The sequence below is a fragment of the Corvus hawaiiensis genome, chromosome 13 (genome assembly GCF_020740725.1).
Source record: "Corvus hawaiiensis isolate bCorHaw1 chromosome 13, bCorHaw1.pri.cur, whole genome shotgun sequence".
NCBI classification, from domain to species: Eukaryota; Metazoa; Chordata; class Aves; order Passeriformes; family Corvidae; genus Corvus; species Corvus hawaiiensis.
This window is the reverse complement of record NC_063225.1, coordinates 19,757,620-19,774,711: the sequence shown is the minus strand read 5'-3', so window position 1 is coordinate 19,774,711 and position 17,092 is coordinate 19,757,620. Positions and strand designations below refer to the sequence as shown.

Genomic DNA, 17,092 nt, shown 5'->3' with positions numbered 1-17,092 from the left:
TCATCTCACTGGATCAGGTGCCAGACCACATGAACAAGCTAAAGCAACTGTTTTGATGGAGACCAGAGGGTATCTGCCAGAGTTCTGCAGTAAAGCATCTGCTCTGCTGCCTGTGGGCTTTCCTGTGCTACTGCAGCAGCAGCACCTTTACATCTCTACCAGAGGAGAGTAGAGGTCTGCAGGATATCTGAAGACATTTCTGAAGACCAGATCAGAGAAAGCTGAAAAATTCAGCTTCAGAACTGCATGTAGCTCTGAAACAATAAATGTTTGGAGTGATCAGCATTTCTAGGCAGTGAAACAAATGAGCGTTTCCATTCCCGGGGGAAATGGGAAGCAAGCAAACTCCATTTCTCTGTTCTGTAGTGTACAGGAAATCTGAGTGATTGATGGCAGCAGTAGGGAAATGCACATTCAGCTTATATTTCCAATGTAAATGACTTGCCACCTCACCCCTCTGCTTCCTGCTCCTTCACATAGCCCCCACATTCCGGCTGGTAGTTGTAGTATGTGTGAATCGGGGAGGAAAAAGGAAACAGGACTTGTCAGACTGCTTCCCCCCACCCCAATTTAAATGAGAAAGATAACATGCCAAATCAAAGGGCAACCAGCTGTTCAGGCCTGAGCTCTTTTTGCCCACAGACCCAGGGTGGTGACACAGGGATAGACTAAGGAATCCTGCAGCATTGCTCCCAGCCCCCATCTGTGCCAGGTGCAGAAGGCCCCTGCTTACAGAACATCTCCTTGCATTACAAAGGTCAAAGCAGAAGGCAAAGAGGCTTTTTAGGATGCTGCACAGCATCTGTGGGATCTGCCTGGTTTGCAGGGATACTGAGATGCAGCGAAGGCCAAGGCAAGAGAAGGAACTGTGAGGAATGCGGGAACATCCACTGTGGGAGGCGTGTCCCTGTTCTTTCCCAGGCAGCTCACTGAGAGGTGCTTATTTTTACAAAGCAGGCTCTTAGATCTTAAAGAACCAATGTTGTCGTGGTGCCCTAAACCAATGAGTATGTGACCTACTCGTTCCCACTCTGTCCCTTGACCTTTTCCCATAGCATTCTCCAAAAGCATCACATGAAAAATAGCCCTTCTCAGCTCTCCAGAGGCTTTGGAGACAGCATCAAAGCTCTGTGCTTATAAACAATTCCAGCTAGGCCAAAATGCCATTCCAGCATCAGGGGTCCCAGGATTTCTAAGCCTGTCACGAGGAACTGGAGGGAGAGGGGGCAGGGGAGAGGCAGCATGTGTTGCCAAGGGAAGGGGGAAGGGAGGGCAAGGCAGCTGGGGTGTGAGCTGAGTTCCGTGGGCTGAGACAGGATTTGCACACACACCTGAGGCTACACAGGATCCTTCTCCTCCTTGCTTATTGCAAATAGCTCTCTTAGCATAGGCTGAAGGATCATTTACCTCATTGATCCTTCAAACTAATCTTCCTGGTTTTTTCCCCCCTTCTCTCACCTTGCTCATCCACTAACACTCCAGCATCCATTCTGGAGAGGAATTTACAGCCCAGGTGAAGACAAGAACTCAACAGACTGCAGAGGGGCAGTCCTTGAGCATCAAGACTAGTTATTTGTTGACTCTTCAGGCTTTGAATAGCAGCTGTCCAACAAGTACCTACAGGAATCCCTGTCAGCTCCTGCAGGTGTCTCACACCATCCTTGGCACACTCCTCCCTTTTGCTGAGGAAATTTCAACTGTTCCCAGTTTTTTTGGTTCCTGGTGGCTCCAGATCTAACTTCCCTTGGCAATAGCTGCACACACTTCTTGAACACCTTCTAAAAAGCAAATGCCACAGAAGATACTCCATCATTGAGTGAGACTTTTTCTCAACCATCATCCAATTCCTGTGACTTCCATTTTGCCTAAATTTGTTCTTCCACAGAATATTAAGAGCTGCAAAGGACCCACAAGGATCCTCAAGTCAAAGTCTTTAAGTGAATGGCCCATGCAGGGTTCAAACCCACAACCTTGGTGTTATTAGCACCACGCTCTAACCAGTTGAGCCGATGATCACAGGGGTTTTGTCCTTTTGTTCCTGCCACTACAGGCAAGGCTTTCAGTTGGGCAATCTACAGCAAAGGCTGCTTGAGGACTAATTACAGCTCAGGGACCATTGTCCCTTGTTTCAGTGCACTACCTTCGTAACGAAAAGCGAAACAAAAAAAGGGGTAAGTTTTTTGTAACCATCTACCAGCACACCACCACCTTGCCTGACTGCGCTTGGAGCTTCACCAGTCGAGTCTGGGTCACACACTCCACAGTACAGCCCAGCAGCCAAGGAAAACCATTTTTATGTCTGAATACGTGGACTGGAGCTAGTGGCAGCCAAGCAGGTTTGTGTTTGGGTAGCTCTTACGTGGCAATAGGGACACTGCCCTCTTGCAGGGCAATAATTTCAGTCCCAACAAGGAAACTGGATAATTACAGAGAAAAGCAGCAGGCGCTTCAATCATTCCTACTGCATCAGGTCTTTTAAAATGTCATTGAAAAGAATTGGTGGGATAATGAATGCCTTGACTCACTTTCAAAGCACCTGGCAGGACAGACAAAAGGAAGCAACACAGCTAGGAGCACTCCATCATCCTTCCTGGTTCCTGGGGACTGACCCTAGAGGGTGGGAGGTCTGGGACAGGATGGTGTGATCATAGGATTGCATAAAAATAGGAAAACAGTCATGTGAGTTCTATTGCTGTAGATGTCGCCAGTTTAAGAGCAAACCTCCTGACTTTATTCTGGCTGATCTTGTTCATTCTGTATGTTAGTTGTGGCCCTTCTTCACCATTTTCCCTTTTATATAGCATCAGAAAAGCATTAACTCATGACTTTGTTTCATTCCTGACATAACTGCTTAAATATCCTTCCTGATGTTTTGACATATATCACTTGGACAGACATTTAGAAATTTAAACCATGGAAGCTGTGGGACATTTTTTTAAAATTAGAAAATATGTGGACAATTCTTCTGTTATTTTAACAAAATGAAGACTCAACACTTGTATAAGCCTGCCAGCAAATGCAGGGAAATATGTGCTTACCTGGCACAAATACTAAACTGAGCACATAGATTTTTAGAGCCACACATTCACTACACACCATGTACACATGCTGTAACCCCCACACTCACAAAAACACATTTATAGCACATAAGGCAGGCACAGATTATTTTCAGTGCAAAGCACCTTTTTCTATAAGCAACAGGAGCATGTGTACCAAGGGAGCACATGTATACTGAGCATGCAGACAAAACATCCATTCACTCCATGTAACAAAGATTTACGTCTACCAAACGAAGAATTGCACCTGTATATCCATTTAGAATAAATCTGACATTAGCAAATGCACAATTGCTGTGAAAAGAAATAATACATCTGATGCACTCAAAAAAACACCCTTAATTGTTCAGCCCAGAAAACAGGAAAACAGAACAATCAAATGAAATGCCACACACACAGGTACTGTATGTGCACAGAATGTACACTGGAAAAAGCAGACCACCATAAACAAACACAGTATTCCCAAAAGACTTATCCATACACTTATGTTGTGCTCAAATGCACACAGCCAGATCCTTAGCCACACACTCACCTGCAATATGTATCAGAAGAACAAAAGCCCCTTACACATAATAAGGAGTCAAAAATGCACACTTTAGAAATGAGGAACACCCTACACAAATACCCAACTCATGCATAAATGTGTTAAATATGTGCTCCACAGAAAATAATTTCTAAGTCTCAAATGCAGGCTGCAGTTAGTAATCCTGGTGCACTGGGGGCTGCATTTTACCCTGCAGTTCAGAGCACAGCACACAGAGCAGTGGGGCTGAGGTCACAGCTGGCCCCACATAGGTTCAATGCCTACAGTTCATGTGTAGAATTTAATCTTCTCCCAGAGTAAGCACCTGCACTGCTGCTTTAATTCCCTAGAGCCATCTTAGAACTATATAAGCTACTGTGTCTGGACTGCCCTGTTGCAGCCAAAATCCATTTGGAGATTCATTGGCAATTTTCCCTTTTTTTTCCCCCCCTGTCTAGGGGACCCAACAATTCGATTTTACGGAGGGTAAACTACTGCAAACTTCACATGGGCATCTCAATTAGCCCTGTGCCCTCTTACCTTACTACCGATACAGCTGCAGTGGAGGGCAGCCACTGGTTCCACTATAGCACCAATCACAACCTGAGCAACAAAGGAACTGCTGGAGGTAGAGGATAAAGGCATTTTACTCTCTTTTATTGCCCAGATAAGACCTCTGATAATTTTACAGTCAGACTATCGAGTACCTAAACAGAAACAAATGCACCTAATCAAACGCATCAGTGGGCAATGCCAGAGCAGCCAGCCAGGCGTGACTCCAGCATTAATCAAAAGCAGGAGGCAGAACACACTGCTGCATGCCCAAGGCCTACAGACAGCCTTCCAATTCAGAGAGGTTTGCATACAGAGAAACCACTCTTGTTCCACAGTTTCTGTCCACTACAGACTAAATGGGAAATCCCAGTGACCCACTGGGAGACAGATTCTGGCTTGCAGCTTGAACACCAGATTCAGCTTCCGCTGCTCCGCATTCCAGACCTACTCCAGCTGTGGACACACAAGGAAATCCTGTGGCAGGTGATTTACTTCATCTACTGCACATTGTTTATAAGTGCCTGACCTAACCCCATCATAAAGGCTTAGAAACAGCAAGGCACATCCACAGCATGTTTGCTTCTGCTTCCAGAAATGTACATTTCTCTCTGCTGTGATGAAATCTAGACTTGCTTAGATACAGCTGTCCATGTTAAGAGAAACAAAATGCCTTCCACACCTCTCCTTTAGTCCTTTGTCAGGGAAATGGGAATCAACACTGGTCCCTTAGCTCTGCCGAAAGTTGCAGTCTCTCTAAATGCTATAAACTGGAGAAGAATCTCGTCCTGCTATCACAGCCCAGCCTGATGGCACAGCTACAGAGGAGACAGACAGAACTTGGGGTCTGCCATGTCCCTCCCAAAGGCCTCTGACAAAGGCCTCCACAAAGCTTGTGGAAATTCAGAAAAAATAGGGAGTATCTGTTTTTCCAGGTGCTCTATGCAGTAAGCAGAGCTAACCAAAAGAAAAACAAAACAAATCAGGAGAGACTAATGAATAAAAATAACAGACTCTTTGCTTTTCTCCTTGTAATTTCCCCACCCCAGACAGCTGTAATGTGGAAAGTATTGAAATTTAAATCACACCTCGGCCTAACCTCAGCTGACAGGCTGCCAATGCAATAATCTCAGCCTGGCTATCCTCTCTCAGGGAGAACGACAAACCAACTAAAGCAAAGTGATAAATTTTCAATTTTATTTTAAAATATACCAGATGGGAGATTTTATTGGAGTCATAAATATGTCAAAAGCAATGTTGGCATATGATTGGAGATTGCCCCCACCAAGGGAGCAGCTCTCCTTGTTTAGAAGCGCCATCAGATTCTTAATAAGAGGCTCCAGTTACACTGCAGCAAAATAGTCTGTATATTAAGCCAATTGAATGTCTATTTGCCAGACGTCTTCTTTCTCTTCTCTGCCAGCTCCAGCTTCCATTTCTCCTTCAGGAGAAATGAGGGTGCTGAGGTCAAACCTAAGCATCACCAGTTTGGGTTCTCATTTTGTTGTTGAAAAATGGCCAAAAAGTATTTGATTTCTCACCAGTATTTGAAAACAGAATTTCATGTCAGTCAATGGAGCTTCCTTTGATTTCCTAGAACCTCAACCGGCAGGTGTCAACCAAGTTCAGCCTCAGACTTAAAGCAAATCGAATTCAAACCCTTAATCCTAGCCATGGGTCAACCTCAAATTATGGAAATAACGCTTGGCCTCAGTCCCAAAATTTCACATGAGCTAAAACCAGTTCTAAATCCCACCAGCCACATCCAGAAATATGAGCTGCCTTTTGTAGTGCCTGCACCTCTCCTTCTTCTACCACTGGTGCTGTGACAGATGACAGTAGTCTAACAGGAAGAAGCATGATATTTCTGCCTTTTCATTATTTCAAAGGTTTTACAAACTGGCTATACCAGCTATGTCTCTGAGCATGATTCCAACCTTCCAGCTTACTCAGAAAGTCCTCATATTCTTATACCATTAAATTCAAATCAATCAATTCTACCACCACTGATTCCCATCACCACAGAATCTGGCTCACTGAAACTTTGACACTGAAAACCTAATGCAAAGCAAGAGAAAAATAACATTAATCTGTTATTTTACGTTTTTTCATATAAATGCTTTGCAGACTTAATCTTTCAGCCACAAAACTGTAAAAAGGGGTTAGAGAATTAGTAAGAGAGCAGAAACATAAAATATTACAAAATAATATCCTGCCAATCGAACAGTAACATCACCACAGAGGGCAAGGTAAGAAGGAAACATAAGCAAAAAGTGACATAAATTTGCATAGGTTAGAGGTCTATGGTCTTTTTAGACATTACTTATTCCTCACAGTTAAAGGAGTGCTAGATGCTCTTTCAGTATTCTCTAACAGACTGATCATTTCCTGTAGAAGGATTTTAAAAAGCTTTGTGAGCATAAAACACCATCAGGTACATTTATCACAAAATATCATCCTCCTACCCACAGCCTCCAGTCCTGGACATGCCATTCATTGGTCTTGAAGCAGCAGATGCATCAAGACAAGCTGAAGCTTTTAGCAGCTTTTTAATCTGAAGGAGCAGATTGAAATAGAAGAATCATACCCATCAGTCTCAGGCTTAAAATATTTTGACTTAATGTATTACACAGTGAGGCTGGCATTCCTCTGGCTTCTGCAGCGTTTTCGATGGGGACTTGTACAATTCATCATTGACTGGCACAAGGTCAAGGAAATCTGGCGAAGTACAGAACAGCTGGGAAAGAATTCAGCTTGCAGTGTAATGCTTTCAACAAAACAGAAACCCATGCTGGGGACATCAAAGAGGATGGCCTGGCTCTACTCTTCCGCCCTCAGGAGGACTCACTGAGAAAGCAGAATTGGCCAGTTCCAACCACACTTGAAGCTATCATTTCCCAAAATTCTGTCTAACAAGCACTGATAATGATGGAAGAGCATGGACAAAGCTGAATTCAGGAACACTGCTGCCTTCACAGGTTAAAAGGTCTGTGAGGCCATTTCCATTACAGAACCCATGGAACTATTTGGGGCACTAATGCCTCTCAGGGTGCTCTAATGGGCTGATGCACAATAGTACAGCCAAGCTGTAAGTCCTCCAGGACAGAGACTGCAGCTTACTGCATGTCTGTGCAGTATTCAGCACAATTGAGCTTCAGCTCTAATAGCAGCCTCTAAGTGTTACCGTGCTACAACAATGGGCAGTGATAACTTAGATAATAAAAATAACATAATGCATCAGGAGTATCTACGGCATAATTACAAGGTTTATTCAAAGCACCTAATCAAATTGTTCAGCAACTTAGCATAAACATGGACATAGAGGCAGATACTCCTAGATTAAGGAGCAAATTATGATTAGCACAGGTATAATTGCCTTGAAACTCCCCACACTTTCAGTCAGGCCAAGGACTGACTAACAGCAAGTTCAGGCAAGCACGTATTTCTCCTTGAGAAAGATAAGCCCTGTTTAAGAGCAGTCAGAAAATACAGGGATCCCTGAGTACTGCACCTCTGAGCCCAGCAGGAACCGACCTCATGCAGCTTGGTTAGCTTCAGACTTACTTAAGATGTCTTTAGGGCATTCTCTAGTTAACATGCTGCACTAATGAAGTCTATTTAATTATCTGAATAAACTTTACTATTTAATAAATCACTTAACAAAGGAATGAACTCGTTTAGGTATTGACTGCTTAACCTACCTAGCAAACGAGTAATATCCAGGCAAGTAGGAATGTTACTTCACCAGGCTCCTCAGTTCCCAGTCCTTCCAGTAATGGGCAAACCTGCTGTCTCACTAGAAAGCTGTCCCATTAAATCATTGCAGCACATAGTAACTACAAAGGTCTCAGAAGACTTTACTACTCTCGTATTTGGTAGCCACATGACATCAGTCCATAGAGAAGACCCTATTATAATCTCAAGAACATAAAATGCTGACATCCAACACCACGGTATCCCATCCAGCACAGGATACCCTCCTTTCCAACGTACCACTGAACACCCCTCCAGTGCGGTCAGATGCCACACAAACTCACTTGCGCTCCTGCTATGTGTCTGTCCACCTTCAGGAAAAGCCCAAGCATCAATTCACATGTAGAGCTGGAGGCCTGAAAACACACATCCACCTTTAAATGAATTAGCAGCACCAGGAACAACCCACAGGGTGGGGAATCAGCAAAAAAATGGTCTGCAACCAGGTCAGCTCCCATAGTCCTGCCAGGACCCCTCCTTTTTGTTTCCCTGATCCTCTCTTCCCTTCCTAGCACCACCCTAGGACCTGGACACATGAGCAGATACAGGCTTCCCTCTGATGCAGCAGCTACCTTATAAATTATACAACAAATTAAAATTACTTTATGACAGTGATAACACCATCATCTACAGTGTTCATGGGTTAACAAATTGTGCCCATGAATGAATATGTGCTGACTCACTAACTAAGCTGCAAACGAGAGCTGTTCATCTCCTCTGCAGTACCCTGAAAACCAGTGTCCCTCCTCTGCCAGGGAATTCATTTTCCCTGCTTTGGAGAGGGGAGAAGGAGGGAATTACTTCCTCTTGCTGGCTTCCCGCATTAGTAAAGCCCTGGAGGTTATTTAAATGGGAACTTCAAAGGAGGTGTATGATCGGCTGTTCACTGCTGGAGGAGGCTCATTTTACACTCAGATTTAAAAGCCTCTCTGACTCAGAAGCAAACAGCATCACTTACAGGCTTCAAGCCTCTCAGATACAGCCAGCTCAGGAGCAGGGGGCTAGCAGCAATGGGACAGAGAGAGAAAGGATTTTTTTTTTTTTTTTTTAATGTTGGACAGGAAAGATTTTCAGGTTCAGTAGGGAGTGATAGGGAATGGTTCTCCATGAATAGAGAGCCTAAATGCTCCAAATGGGGAGTAAGAGGCTGTTTGGTCTTTAGGACAGTAAGGGAAGGGAATTATGAAAAGCTGTTCTGAAGCACAGGGACAGTTATAGAGGGAAGAAAATCAGAGATTCTCATGTACTGAGCCTCCTGCACCACTTACCCACCGTGTCTTTTCATCAGGTCTTGAGGCTACTATGTATTAGCTACAATTCATTCCTTCCATCACTCTTTCCTCCTGGGGATGGCTGTGGATCAGGCAATGACTTACCTTGGGAAGGCTTATTAAGAAGATTCACTAATACAGAAGGAAGATTAAAAAAAAAAACCCTGCTCCTGGCACTTGGAGTGGAAGCTGCATTTGTGATGTGTCTTTGTTCTCCTAAGCACTGATTTCTCAGTCTGACATTATGGTGGATTTGGAAGGGAGATGAGGTTTAGAGATAAGGTAATTCCCCCACCACCAGATTAGATCCAGCCAGCACAACGAGCAGTCCATGTCATATCAAGGCAGCACAGGTCCTTAGCTACACCCTTTCACAGTTCCACTTAGCTTTGGTCACTGAGAGCCTACCACACATGTGAAATTTAATTGGTTAGTTTTAATCATGTTTGTAAGTGTGGAGTTTGTTGGTTTGTTGGTTTATTTTTCATGGAAGCAGAGAAAATCTCCTCACCTCCATCTGTTTAAGCAACCAAGCACATGGAAGAAGCAGGCAAGATCAAAGATACCATCTCCCCGGAGAACCTGTAAGTAGAATTCGTAAATACAGGAGCTGCTGCAGTTAGGCATATGGACTTGCCCCTAAAACTCATGCTGGTCAAACCACAGAACTATGAATTTTCAACTAAATCTATGCATTTCTTTTCCCATGGGCATAACTAAAATGGAATCTTCTGAGAAAAAGCCATTTCGACAAATTTTCTGACACATTCTCCCTAATACTGCCTACAGCAGGAAGCAGCAAGATTAGCATGGTAGAAATATCACCTTGTGGGAGAAATAAGCTCCAGGTAGTGCCAGCACTTACATATGGTTGAATATAACTGCTCCAAGCATATTTCAACTTCTGTCTCCATCAGGCTGGGGAATTATTGCATATATATTCATCTGATACAAAGAAAGTGGGCTCTTGGAAGGATATTTTTTTTCTCCTCTGAAAAATAAAAAAGGGTTGCTTTAATTAGAATCTACTAGCTAAAAGCCTTTTTTTGGAGCAATTGCATCAATTTTGTTCCATTAGCCACCATATGAAGCCGGATCAGGAAATAACTTGATATGTAGTCGAAAAAAGAAAGTAAATGAGAACAGAACAACAAAACCCACTGCCTAGAAGCAATCAAGCACCCAAGAGCATTTGAGGGGTTGATGAATGCATACCCCTATTTATGTATTTCACTCCTTTTCCCGTGATTGCAATGCACATGAAAGCAGAGGAGTGACAGCCATAGATAATGGTGCCAGAAGGTCATGAACCACAGCGTGTATCTCTGCAAGCACAAGTGATAACCCTCCATCCCAGCTGATCCCTGCAGCCCCCAAGCAGACACTCCAAATGCCCTACAGGCATGTTTCAGATGTGTTTGCTCTCTCCCAAGTTCACCGAGAACTTTCTGTGCTGAGTACACTGCCCAGACTGCTTTAGTCTCTCGAGGCAAAAGTGCATTATTGGTTCCACCTGCACCTCCACTCTCACCAATTACAGTCAATGAATTCAAGGGTGCACAGATCAAACTTTTGCTCAAGTTTTAGATTATTCAGGCTTGCAAGTGACAATGGCTGTGTCTTCAGAGTGTTCTGAAAGAAACTAGCTGGAGGGCATGGACATGTTAAACAAGGCACTGTTTTTGCAAAAACTTTCTGTCAGTTTATTCAGACAGATGGGAAGGCTGTCCTCTGTGAAAGGCCCTGTTCTAGGAGCTCAGAGATGAAAAACAAAATGTAAATTCAACAAGTGAATATTCATAAGATGAAAACTTCACAAGACTATTTTATATTTAGAAGCCTTTGCTTGAGAACATACCTCCCAACACCAGACATTTAAACTAATGAACCATCCAGACTGACACTACCTCTGAACCTTCTCATCACACCAGCTCAGCAAATAATGTCTCTTGGGAGATCTGGAGCTGACAGGAACCTTTCCCTCTAGGGCAGCAACCTAGCCAGCTCTAGATCTACCAGTGAAGCCCAAATCTGATCTGTTCTCTTCTTCAAACATCAGACTAGGCTAATAAAACAAGATTTCTTTAGCTGAAAGCAGCACTCAGTGTTCTTCCCTCCCCAGCTAAACCCCTTGGGTCAGCCTGTCATTTGTTCTAAATCTTCAAAAAACCCAGAAGAAACACATTTCACACTGACTCAAGTGAGGAACAAGACTGAAATTCAGGAGAAATTAAGTAGCCTATGAAGAGAAAATATAGATTGTGGAGACTGGTGAATTTAGGACCCTGAGAAACAAATTTTTTGCAGTGGTTATTATTTACTATGCACAGTCTTGTCTGTAGACAACAAACCCAGTCAGGGCTCATTAGTATGCTAAATAAACAGCTTTTAAGCTGATATGGTTAAATTATGTAAGACTTATATGGATACTGACTTTTATACTGGATCATTTTATTAATGTATCCAGACCAAAATGAAGAATTTTGACATAAATGTATGTCTAGGCAGACTACACCCTTTTGGTTAAAGATGGTGTAAAATTGCACTTTCATTATATTGATAATTTTTGGTGAGGTGAACAATCCCAGGCAGGAGGTTATTTCTGGCTACTGCACTCAGCCATGCCATTCATTTTCTCTTATCCACTATTCTTTCCTGATACATTTTCTGACTACTATGTCATGCAAACAAAACAGGACTGTTTTCAGAAGGCTACACGAGACCTTTGCCACCTCCTTGTATAGATAGCAGTTCCACTTGTGTTCTTAAAGGTCAAAGCCTGAGAAAGAAAAATGAAAATAAGATTCAACTGCAATATTTGCACTATTTCAGGCAGTACAGCTCAAACAGAAAAAAGATATCACAAGTCTACTTTAAATAATAATTAAAAAGCCAACAAGAAACTACCATTTCCAACCCCAAATCCTCTTAATTCATCTACCTCCAATTGGATATGATTAAACAGAACAAAGCCTATAGATTCCTATTCAGATCACAGTGGTAGTTTCTGGACACATATGCTAAGACACAACCCCTTTTTCAGGCAGCTCCGTCTAAATGGATGATGTTTATTCTTCTCATTTGCACAATGAAGAACTGAAGCAGAACGAAAACAGCCCACTGTCCAAGAACTCTGCCTACATCAGTTCTTTTAACATCCTCATCACTGAACTGAGCATCTTTCACTAATACATTGACTGGAGCACAAAGCAGAAACAGTATCTGTCACACAGAGAGAGCCTATCTGAGAGCCTGGAAAACAAACATAGCTCCTCTGGATCCAGGCTCAGTCCTCCCACCCCACCCTGAGAACAACTTCATTGCATTTGCCATGGTAGTGAAATACTGGATTCAGAGAAATTGCTAGTAGAGAACTTGGGAATCCAACTGAAATTTCCTATCATTAAGAAAAAGTAGCAGCAGTGACAGGAAGTAACAGAAGTGTTTCTTTAAGTGACAGGACTGACATTTTGGTGATGTGAAGCCCTCTCACAGGTAGGATTTTGAAGTGCTGATATTTTATCATCAAATTGGAGCCCAGCTAGTAAGTATCAATAACATGAGAAACACAGCAGAGAAACAGTGACCCCATTATATGTGAAAGAGCACTGCTATTTTAGCTGAAGAAACATATGTTTTGTCAGCCTGGTAATACATTGCAGGAGTTCCTCTTGGATTTTCCTTAGGAAGAACCCCCACGCAGATTTCTCTCTGAAGCTGCAGGATTAGAGACACTGGATGAGTCTAGGAAAAGTTGGAGACACAGTTTCAGCTTCCATATGGACTGATAATCCATAACCACATATATAACTGCAGAAGAAATCCTGGCTCCAGCAAAGTCAATAACTAAATTTTCATTAATTTCATGGGGGCCAAAACCTTTCCACTGAAGCTTTGGCTTTAGAAACCAGTTGATCTAAATGTGAAGTATTTCCTACTAGATAAATATGTCAAAACCACATGACAACAAACTGAACTGAGACAAACCTGATACTTCATATTAGTTCAGGCCAAAGTTGTGCTTCAGAAGAATCTGATGAAGTTACTGCAGTCTGTCCTCCAAAACACCACGCACAAGTGACATTGTGTCTCTCATTCACACTAAACACATACTGCCCAGTAATTTAACACCCAAATGCTTTCTAATGTTCATGAAACTGTTGTCTGTGCTTTTATCACATAGAAGTTGTAAGACCACCTGTGCAAGAGGACTGAACAATTGAGCTTTGTGTCCTAAGGCATCGATGCTGATCTACACCATCCTCCCTCACAAAACAGCTGCATCTGAGAGAAGTCTTTATAAAAGTCTGTCATACTGCACAGTTTGTCCACTTTAAGCTGATTTTTTATCTTTGTCTTTGATTTTTCCTCTTTGTTCTGTTAGTGCTTCAGCATTAGAGGAACCCATTTCTTTAACATTATAAATGTCTTGGACTGTAATTCACTTTAGGTTCTGCTGCAGTATCACCGAACTCAACTACCAAACAGCCTCATTTGTAAAATCTGACTTCAGAATCCATTATTCTTATGCTTGCCTGCACTGCCAAGAACATTTGACACAGATTTGGGAACAGACCAGATGCAGTGCCTACGGATCTATTTCCTCAAAGAAGGGAGATAACCCTCAAACTCAAAGCAGGACTACCAGTAAAATACATGCAAGAGATGTGATGAAGAAAACAGAAACACCAGAATAAGGTGTCCAGGCATCATTGCCAAACTCAGCAGGTATGTTACAAAGCATACCTTCATTTCATCTGCTTCAAATTGCTCCTTTTGCAGGCAATAAAATTACTGCAGAAATCCCAGGGAATAAACTGAGTTAACACCCCATTAAATACAACAGACTTCCAATCCAAGGTAAGGACGTGCCCAGATAAAGCTACCCCTGTACAAACTGGCCCATGGGTAACATACATCACTTCTACTGACTTATAGTCTGAAAGAAAGAAAGAAAAGAAAAAGCTGAGATGAATTTCTACAAGGTAAGAAAGGATTTGTTCTTTGAAGCATGCTTAAATAGTACAATGTATTCTTTCATAAACATTCCTTCTACAGTTGAACGCACATCCCAAGGGAGAAAGCCTGGAATTTGTTATCTTACATATTTTCTTCTATCAGTAACATGATCTTGCCCCTCATCCCCCTCCCCCAGATTAAGCAGCCTTGATTTTATCCCTTCAGTTTGTTTTGTCAGTATCTGGCTTAGAAACTGGTACCAGATAGAAGAGCACTGTTGCTGGGTTGATTTGTTGCCCCTGTTTCTCAAAAGACAAGATAATTTAAAATACTTATTTCCGTAATTTTGCCTTTTCTAAATACTTCAATTGCAGTAGTTGTGACCCCCTTCTAAATCCACTATCCTTCCAGTAACATTCATATAAAAGACTTTATAAGAAAAATCTTTCTTGGCAGAGCCACTTAAGTCAATTTTAGCTGAAACAGCTCAGCACAAGGGAAGAGGGCAAGAGAGAGAAAGGAAGGCAGGACAGGAAAATATACAGATAAGGGCAACAGCATGAAGCCAGGAGTTGTATTTTGATTGTCATGTATTTACCGACAGCCCTAGGTGCTGAAAAGGAGATAATTCCCTACAGTCTGTGCTCCCACATCAATTGAGTGTGCAGTTTCATGAAACTAAGAGCCAAAATGCAAGCAGGATACCTCCAGAAAGGAGTTCCTGCTTCTCTTCCTCTCCTCTCTGATCCTCTTGCTCACTTTACAAAAACCCTAGTACTTGCCAGACTTCTACAGGAGCTCAGCCAGTTCATAAAATACAGAAAACTTCCAACAACAACCAAAAGCTGGGTAATTTTTTAGTATTTTGATGCACTAGTGAAGCTCAGGGTTGGGTAGGGGTGTTTCTGGCTGGAGTAAGGCCATAGAGAAACTGCTCCCGCCTTCCTGTACACCTGAGAGCTTAGTGGGGCTGATTAAGTGTGAAGCTGCTGCAGGCTTCCAGAAAGAAAACCAGTTCTGCAAAGACACTGAACTGTGTAAATACCAACAGTTGCAAAGCTTCCATTCCATGGATTTATGTATTCACAGCTCCTGCTAGCTCCAAGTCAGCCGTAGTGATTCTGCCGATCAGCCAACACACAGAGACAGCTTTAGGCAACCAGAAATCTTTATCACAGCCATTCCTTGCTGTCAGAACGATGACCTCAAAGACAAGCAAACTCAGGTCATGTTTTCTATGCTGTTGTCCTTGTAACACAGGAATTCTTGCCGAACCACTTCCACCCTGACCAGCTCCCAAAGCGTAGTAGGAAAAGAATAATGTATCTGCATGAAACAAAAATACAGATCTATTTTAAAAACCCAGATACTAAAATCCTACAAAACTGCCATCTGCCGAGAACAAAACCAGGAAACTGACTTAAATTTTCACATGCAGAAGCTCTGGCTCTGGCCTCCACTGCCAGGCTTTTTCACTCTCATTCCGAGATACCAAGATGGATCATCAGAGGGCACTGCTTCCCCCAGGAGGAAATGGGTTCTTAAGTGGATAGAGATTTCAGATACCTGGAAATGTGCAGAACCGTGAAGTCCTGAAACTAGGATGCAGCTGGAATTTCATTTTCACATTTTCTACTTTTCCTCCTCAAAAGCACTTCAAGAACGTATGTAATTTGCAGGTCTGAATTCAAACTTACTGAGGCTGAAAACCCAACCATTTCTGTACTGGCAGTAAGTAAACATTAACCTCAAGAATAAAGGCAAACTCTATTCTTGTATCCTCTTCTACCCTTATCATACGAAGTCTCTTCACAGATATTTAATGGGGTGAAGATACAAGACAATTCTTGACACCTTCATCAAAAAAAAAAAAAAAGAGGATTGTAAACAGAATTTGACTCTGTGCATTTACATTTGCCAGAGCCACTCATCATTAATGCCAGTAAGCAAAAAGACACTTTAACCCTTCCTCCTACACATCAAGTTCACGTATGTGCCTGAAAGCCACGTGCCACTATACAGCAATTACTCCTTTTACAGGAGCAGAGGCTTTGCTTGGGTAAAAGCAATTTAAGAGAACTGAAATCTTTGGAGGACAATGTCAACACTCTCCATAACCAGTTCTTAAACACAAGGAACACAGCCTGTGTACTGCTGCATGTACAACATTCATGCTAAAAGCACCACAGTCCTTTCCGGGAAAGGCGTTAGATTAATTTTCCAGAGCTTTTCACTCTCCCAGACTCAGCCATCCTGCTGGCCTGCACTTTTGATAAACTTCCTGCATCTCTGCCCCCAGCCCAAACAGTTTACTTCTCTTCCTCCAATATTAAAGAAACAAAACCAACATAGGCAGGAATTTGAAGTGTTATTGAGGAAAAGAAACTTCCTCTGAGAAGAATCAAAATACTGATACAGTTGTTAACATCCATTTTGAATGGTGAGGGGTTGAAACACTGCATTTACAGGCCTCAGCTTTCAGCTGGGGATTTCTTCGCAAGTGTCTTGGGCTTAAGCAGTATTTCAAATAAATTAGATGAGGGAATTCTCTCTTGATTAACACTAGAACAGATTTAATAAAACTAGAACTGCTGATATGAGACAGAAAGAGAAATCCCACAGGGCTATTACTTCAAAACAAAAACTAGAACTCTCTCCCTGATTTCCAGCCAGTCAGGTATTCAGTGGATGTAACATTGTTCTACTCAATTGAAGGAAACCAGATGGTATCTAGCAGCCAAGGATTTGGACAGGCAGAACTCTTTATACATTAAGTTTTTAGAATCCAAATTTATAAACAAAAAGATCACATGAACTTCAATGCACAGACATATTTCTAGGGAAAAGTGAGAATGCATTCTGCCTTCCAGAGCATACATGACCGTTCAGTAAACACAATACTTAACAGCTTTAGGAGAGGAACCATTTCATCAACAGGAAGAGACGGCAGAGACCCTTACAATTACTTTACATCTTGA

General features: G+C 42.4%; 1 long non-coding RNA gene across 1 annotated transcript; it reads right to left on the bottom strand.

Moving 5' to 3' along the window:
* Positions 1–4,030: 4,030 nt before the first annotated feature.
* On the bottom strand, positions 4,031–14,286 carry LOC125332542. The gene is made up of 2 exons (XR_007206546.1): positions 10,021–14,286; positions 4,031–9,737 (listed from the first exon to the last, which is right to left on the bottom strand). It is a non-coding gene; the product is annotated as an uncharacterized LOC125332542 (long non-coding RNA).
* Positions 14,287–17,092: the final 2,806 nt, after the last annotated feature.